The sequence below is a fragment of the Oncorhynchus keta genome, chromosome 18, assembly GCF_023373465.1.
Source record: "Oncorhynchus keta strain PuntledgeMale-10-30-2019 chromosome 18, Oket_V2, whole genome shotgun sequence".
In the NCBI taxonomy this organism is placed as follows: Eukaryota; Metazoa; Chordata; class Actinopteri; order Salmoniformes; family Salmonidae; genus Oncorhynchus; species Oncorhynchus keta.
The window spans coordinates 12,407,286-12,415,491 of record NC_068438.1 but is presented as its reverse complement, the minus strand read 5'-3'; positions in this window follow the sequence as shown (position 1 = coordinate 12,415,491).

Below are 8,206 nucleotides of genomic sequence, written 5' to 3'. Positions count from 1 at the left end.
CGACAGGTGAGCTGACAGCTTATCATTGTATCATACACCAGGAAGCGTTGTGCGGTAAAGCCTTGAAAATGGAGCATGTAATGAGCATCATCACGCGCACAGTTAACTTTATCAGAGCCAAAGGTTTGAATCACCGCCAGTTCAAGGCATTTCTGACGGAGTTAGAAACGGAGCATGGTGATTTGCCTTATCACACAGAGGTGCGATGGCTAAGCCAGGGAAAGGTGCTTCAAAGATGTTTCGAGCTTCGTGAGGAGATTTGTCTGTTCTTGGACAGCAAAGGGAAAGACACAACACAACTCCGAGACGAAATGTTTCTGTGTGAAATGGCTTTTCTGTGTGACATTACGAGTCATCTGAATGCAATGAACTTGCAGCTGCAGGGTCGGGATCGTGTCATCTCTGATATGTACAGTACAGTGAAGGCATTTAAAACCAAACTGACTCTGTGGGAGACGCAGATGCGGAAAGAAAATTTGAGCCACTTTCCCAGCTGCCAGACCATGAAAGAGAAGCTCTCTACCAGTGCGTTCCCGAGCGCACAGTTGGCTGATAAAATAGGTATGCTTGCCGCTGACTTTCGACGCCGATTTGCTGACTTTGAATCACAAAAAAGCAGGTTGGAACTGCTCGGTAACCCATTTGCTGTTGACGTGGAAAGCTCACCACCAAACCTCCAAATGGAGTTGATTGACCTCCAATGCAATGATGCACTGAGGGCAAAATATGCGGCAGTGGGTGCTGCGGAGTTCGCCCGTTTCCTCCCCGACACAATGCCCCAGCTGCGCATCCAGGCTGCTCAAACGTTGTCTATGTTTGGCAGCACATACCTGTGTGAACAACTGTTTTCTTTGATGAACTTGAACAAAACATCACACAGAAGTCGACTTACTGCTGAACACCTCCACTCAATTCTGAGGATTTCCTCAGCTCAGAGCCTTACCCCGAACATTGATGAACTTGTGGAAAAGATGGGACACCACCAAGTATCACCCTCAACCTCAAACAAGTGAACATTACTGTGCAATCACATATTTAGAGTTTTTACTCAGTTCAAGTTTAAAAGTTAAAGTTTAATATTTGTTTTCACTGCATGTTACTTCTCCTTAAACAAAGTGTTGTTTTTGATTAATAGCCTTTTTTGCACTTTATTTTATTGTATTTCAATCCAATTATATTTTTAAAATATTTCAGTTGAGTGGATGATAGAAAATTGCTATTATTGTTTTTTTCTTTGAAGTAAATTTAGCCCACTTTTGCTAAAATAGAAAATATAGGCTACTGATGGTGCCTTGAATACGGTTTCTTTCATTTAATGTTCATGTTATGGGGATTTTTATATAAAGGAAATTTGTCTTTTGTGTCTGTTGAAAATTAAAGATTACTGACAGAGCCATAAGAAAATATTGCTTTATTTATCTGATCATATTGGAATATATTTGTTAGGTTTTCAGTAGGTTCAATTAGGTTCACTAGACTATATGCGTCATTTAAAAAATTTTCAATGAACATTCGAACAGTCCGGCCCTGGCTTGTAGCTAAATTTTTTTATTTGGCCCTCCGTCCATTTGACTTTGACACCCCTGCTTTACTCAGTACTTTGTTGAAGGACCTTTGGCAGCGATTACAGCCTCGAGTCTTCTTGGGTATGATGCTACAAGCACACCTGTACTTGGGGAGTGTCCCATTCGTCTCTGCAGATCCTCTCAAGCTCTGTCAGTTTCTCTCCTGGTCTCTCCTGAAAAATAGTCCCTTTCGCTGAAAAACAAAAACATCCCCACAACATGATGCTGCCACCACCATGCTTCAAAGTAGGAATGGTGCCAGGTTTCCTCCAGAAGTGACGCTTGGCATTCAGGCCAAAGAGTTCAATCTTGGTTTCATCAGACCAGAGAATCTTGTTTCTTTTGGCAAACCCCAAGCGGGCTGTCATTTCATGCCTTTTTACTGAGGAGTGGTTTCCGTCTGGCCACTCTACCATAAAGGCCTGATTGGTGGAGTGCTGCAGAGATGGTTGTCCTTCTGTTTCTACCATCTCCACAGAGAAACTCTGGAGCTCTGTCAGATTGACCATCGGGTTCTTGTTAACCTCCCTGACCAAGGCCTTTCTTCCCCAATTGCTCAGTTTGGCCGGGCGGCCAGCTCTAGGAAGAGTCTTGGTGGTTCCATACCTCTTCCATTTAAGAATGATGGAGGCCACTGTATTCTTGGGGACCCCAAATACAGGTGTGCCAAGCTTGTAGTATCATACCCAAAAAGACTCAATAATATATCGTGCTTCAACAAAGTACTGAGTAGAATGTTTGAATACTTATGTAAATGTAATATTTCAGAATTTCTAAAAACCTGTTTTTACTTTGTCATTGGGGGGTATTGTGTTTAGATTGATGAGGGTGAATAAGGCTGTAATAAGGCTGTAATGTGACAAAATGTGGAAAAAAGTAAGTGTGGAAAAATGTGGGAAAAGTAATACTTTCCCAAATACACTGTATATACAAAAGTGTGTGGACCCCCTTCAAATTAGTGCATTCAGCTATTTCAGCCACACCTGTTGCTGACAGGTGTATAAAATCGAGCACACAGCCATGCCATCTCCAAAGACAACATTGGCAGTAGAGGGACCTTACAGAAGGGCTCAGTAACGTTCAACGTGGCACCATCATAGGACGCCACCTTTCCAATAAGTCAGTTTGTCAGATTTCTGCCCTGCTAGAGCTGCTCCGGTCAACTGTAAGTGCTGTTATTGGGAAGTGGAAACGTTTAGGAGCAACAATGGCTCAGCCGTGAAGTGGTAGGCCACATAAGCTCACAGAACGGGGCCGCCGAGTGCTGAAGAACATACAAATCACCTGTCCTCGGTTGCAACACTCACTGCTGTCATGACGTTGGCTTGGGTTGGTTTATGACAGTCATAAATACCTCTTCCCCCCCTTTTCCTCTCTCTACCCTACTAAGGTTACATTTGCAAAATCCTTGGTTAACATAAAGATTCTGGGAACGTCAGAATGTGGGGGGGGAAATTAACTATATTCTGGTAATCCGAACAATTGAACATATGTGGTGGTACTTAATGAATATGATGTTAGTTCGGTTGTCATCGGAGACATTCTCATCAATGATAAGATGACAAACTCTACAGTGGAAAGTTTATACATTAGAGTTATCAGATTCACATGGAATTGTTGTTCAATTTAAATGTTTGAATATTAAATTATTTGTGATGGGATGAAATGTGATTTTAGCTTCTAAAATGTGAGATTTGGGCTGCTCAATCAGTGGCCCTCCCCTGTGAAGGGACAAGGGCTATAAAACTTTTCAAACACACCCTCCTCTTCCTTCCTATATAAGCCCTTGACAACAACATAACTATCTGTTCCGAGGATATGAGGATGACGATCCTATGTCAGAATGGTTCAGATAAAACTACAGAACGAAGCCAACATTAGCATGAGCTTTGGTTGCGAATGGTATGAACTTTGAACTCTTATTCACGACAGAAGTGATACCTCCTAGCCGTTGCGTTAGCGACCGCAGCTGAAAACGCAGGTTAGGAAGGAACAGACAGAGTATCCCATCTATCACACAACGACGTTACTACAACTTATCCAAGTGACCACCAGAGACATTCTTCAAAGGACAGAGGACTCGGTTTGGCAACACAGTCACCATCTACCACCAACCTACTGAAGCGCAGCTCTTAGTAAATATTTATTGCATTTTCCTTCTCCAAATGGGCGATAATTTAGAATGCATAAGATACTGTATTCACAATAGCACAGCTTCGCCTTTGTTCCTGTCTTCCCGCTCTTTTACTCAACCCAGCCCCTTTTCCTTTGTGTAACAAGCTGTCATATCTGTTCCGCCCGCTAAAGAATTATCCAGGTATAATTCATTCTTTGTATATGTAATTCTGTGTGATTAGATAGGTATTTAGTAAATAAATAATTAAACCCAATTTTATTTCGTGGTGCCCGACTCTCTAGTCAATTACATTTACACGATTAGCTCAATCAGGTGATATTAATTACGGAGAAATTATTTTATAGAATAGCATGTCTTAGCAATTAATCCAGCATAGCCAAAGACACGACACTACTGATTTCCAAACTGCCTCTAGAAGCAACGGCAGGACAAGAACTGTTAGTCGGGAGCTTCATGAAATGGGTTTCCATGGCCGAGCAGCCGCACACAAGCCTAAGATCACCATGCGCAATGCCAAGCTTCGGCTGGAGTTGTGTAAAGCTCACCGCCATTGGACTCTGGCGCAGTGGAAACGTGTTCTCTGGAGTGATGAATCACGTTTAACCATCTAGCAGTTCGACAGACGAATCTGGGTTTGGCGGATGCCAGGAGAAGATGAACTGCCTGAATGCATAGTGCCAACTGTAAAGTTTGGTGGACGAAGATGGTCTGGGGCTGTTTTTCATGGTTCGGGCTAGGCCCCTTACTTCCAGTGAAGGGAAATCTTAATGCTACAGCATTCTAGATGATTCTGTGCTTCCAACTTTGTGGCAACAGTTTGGGGAAGGCCATTTCCAGTTTCAGCATGACAATGCCCCCGTGCACAAAGTAAGGTCCATACAGAAATGGTTTGTTGAGATCGGTGTGGAAGAACTTGACTGGCCTGCACAGAGCTCTGACCTTAACCCCATCGAACACCTTTGGGGTGAATTGGAACGCCGACTGCGAGCAAAGGCTTAATCAACCAACATCAGTGCCTGACCTCACTGATGCTCCTGTGGCTAAATGGAGGCAAGTCCCCGCAGCAATGTTCCAACTTCTACTGGAAAGCCTTCCCAGAAGAGTAGAGGCTTTTATAGCACAAAATGGGGAACAACTCTATATTAATATACATGATTTTGGAATGAGATGTTCCATGAGCAGTGTCCACATAGTTTTGGCTATGTAGTGTATCTAAACGCACGCATGCTTGCACATGCATGTAAATGCACACACAACCATGCAAACGCATGCTTTCATGTGCACGCACGCACCCACCCACCCGCCCACACTCGCACACACACAAAGCCTCCACCATTCTAGAAGGTTGGTTGATATTGTTGCCTGTGAGGCCTGACTGGTTGGATACTCGGTGCTTTTTCCTCACCGCTCCCACTCTTTTCCCCACCACTGTGTCCAGCTCTGGAGCTCTGACTGGCACCTTGGCACTGCCCAACTGCACTGGCGCCACTTCATCCCCTGCCAGCTCCTACCGACACCTGCCAGCAGCTGTCATTCATAAATAACAAGCCCGATAGCTGCCAGGGTACCCAGGGAGGGCATGATGCCCACATAGACTACCCATAGACCAATATGGGTAGTCTACAGTATGTGGACATGACAATATGCATACAACTAACCTATATGTACCTGTTCCAATAGGGGACTATTGATTACGACCATAATTGGGAATAAGATGGAGACATACAGTACCAGTCAAAGGTTTGGACACACCTACTCATTCAAGCCTTTTTCGTTATTTTTTACTATTTTCTACATTTGTAGAATAATAGTGAAGACATCAAAACTATGAAATAACACATATGGAATCATGTAGTAACCAAAAAAAGTGTTAAACAAATCCAAATACATTTTATAACCAGCATGGCTACCACAGCATTCTGCAGCGATATGCCATCCCATCTGGTTTGAACTTAGTGGGACTATCATCTGTTTTTCAACAAGACAAAGACCCAACACACCTCCAGGCTGTGTAAGGGCTATTTGATCAAGAAGGAGAGTGATGGAGTGCTGCATCAGATGACCTGGCCTCCACAATCACCCAACCTCAACCCAATTGAGATGATTTGGGATGAGTTGGACCGCAGCATGAAGAAAAGCAGCCAAGTGCTCAGCATTGGTGGGAACTCCCTCAAGACTGTTGGAAAAGCATTCCAGGTGAAGCTGGTTGAGAGAATGCCAAGAGGGTGCAAAGCTGTCATCAAGGCAAATGGTGGCTACATTTTTATTTGTTTAACACTTTTTTGGTCACTACATGATTCCATGTGTTATTTCATAGTTGTAATGTCTTCACTATTATTCTACAATGTAGAAAATAGTAAAAACAAACTAAAACTCTTGAATGAGTAGGTATGTGCAAACTTTTGGCTGGTACTGTACATAGTTGGAACAGTTGCCTATTACCTTTGAAACATAATGTTTTGATTTTTCACCATCTTCATTGCAGTCCGAATCTGTGTACACAACAGATGCAAGATATTATGCAATTGTTCAAAGCTCCTGGTACAGTATGTGATGCAGTAAAGGTCATCACTAGTGTGTTTAATCTGCCGTCTGCCATCCTCATCTCATGTTGCCTGCTTCTTTCTACATGTGATTAATGTATAACAGTAAGTCAACATGGATAAATGTTGGTATGTACATCAAACGGTCATCATTCAAAACAGACAAGATGAAATTGAATTAACCATTTCTGTCAAAACCTACCATGGTTCAATGATATCAGTAGTTATGTAGGCCATAGTGGTTAAGAAATCCCTGTCCAATCACTGTCACTTTGTCAGCCACTGCGTTTTGATGCTGCAGGCAGAGAATGACATTGCTATTGATGTACCTCCACCTAGTGGCAAGAAAGGATTATTGCGCATTATACAACTGATCCATTTTACATTAGTCATTGTAGGAGCATCATCTAACATAAGAATATTTTGTCCCATATCCTTCAGCAGGTTGACTTTGTCTTAGTCTGTCTCATGTCAACACATAGTCCCATTGATAAAAATGAAGTAGTTGGAGTAGGAATTGTAGCATTGTGTGTGTTTTTGTGTGCATGACTACACTACGCATTTAATTTCTCTCCTGTAATTATATAATATAGGCCCCATAACCTCTCCATTATGCTCCAGAACTCACAAATCACAGTGGACCACCGTGCCTTCAGTGTGCTATGTCATCAATTTAATGGTTGGGTGGTGTTCTGGGGGCAGTTCACTGTGGCTGCATTCACACAGGCAGCCCAATTCTGTTTTTTTTTTTTTACTAATTGATCTTTTGACCAATCAGATCAGTGTTGAAAAAGATCTGTGAGAGGTTCTGATGTGAATGGTCAAAATATTAATTAGTGGAAAGAATTGAGCTGCCTGTGTAAACGTAGCCTTAGATCCCTGCTATCCTGCTCACTGAACTCTCCTACTAATCACAGTGCCACAAGTGAATTAGTAGAACAGAACCATACATCAAGATAACGTTCAACCTTTATGCTGGTTCAGGTTAATTTAATCCAGTATTTTATCTTAATCCAGACCATAATGGATATACAGTAGGTGATCAGGTGCTGTACTTTCCTCTGTTTACAGTGCGCTACAATTCAGGGGTCAGTGAATTCAGGAAGTGATTTTAATTCATGTCAAAAACTTTTTATACAGTAGGTTCTCTATTTTAGTTTATCAAGAAGTCATTGGAAATAAGACCATTTTTCAATTATTGAATTGGAATTTCAGTTTGCTTTCTGAATTGACTGACTTCAATTCCAATTGACCCCAACCCTGCTACAATGCTAGACAGTTTTTCCACATTTTGTTACGCTACAACCTTACTCTAAAATGTATTAAATTGTTTATTCCCCCTCATCCACACAATACCCCATAATGACAAAGCAAAAACAGGTTTTTAGAAATATCACATTTGCATAAGTATTCAAACCTTCGACTCAGTACTTTGTTGAAGCACCTTTGGCAGAGATTACTGCATCGAGTTTTCTTGGGTATGACACGCATGCTTGGCAAACCTGTATTTGGGGAGTTTCTCCCATTCTTCTCTGCAGATCCTCTCAAGCTCTGTCAGGTTGGATGGGGAGTGTTGCTGCACAGCTATTCAGGTCTCTCCAGAGATGTTTGATCGGGTTCAAGTCCGGGCTCTGGCTGGGACACTCAAGGACATGCAGAGACTTGTCCCGAATCCACTCCTGCGTTGTCTTGGCTGTGTGCTTAGGGTCATTCTCCTGTTGGAAAGTGAACCTTCGCCCCAGTCTTACGTCCTGAGCACTCTGGATCAGGCACTCTGGATCAAGGATCTCTCTGTACTTTCCGCCGTTCATCTTTGCCTTGATCCCGACTAGTCTCCCAGTCCCGGCCTCTGTAAAACATCCCCACGGCATGATGCTGACACCACCATGCTTCACTGTATGGATGGTGCCAGGTTTCCCCCAGACGTGACGCTTGCCATTCAGGCCAAAGAGTTCAATCTT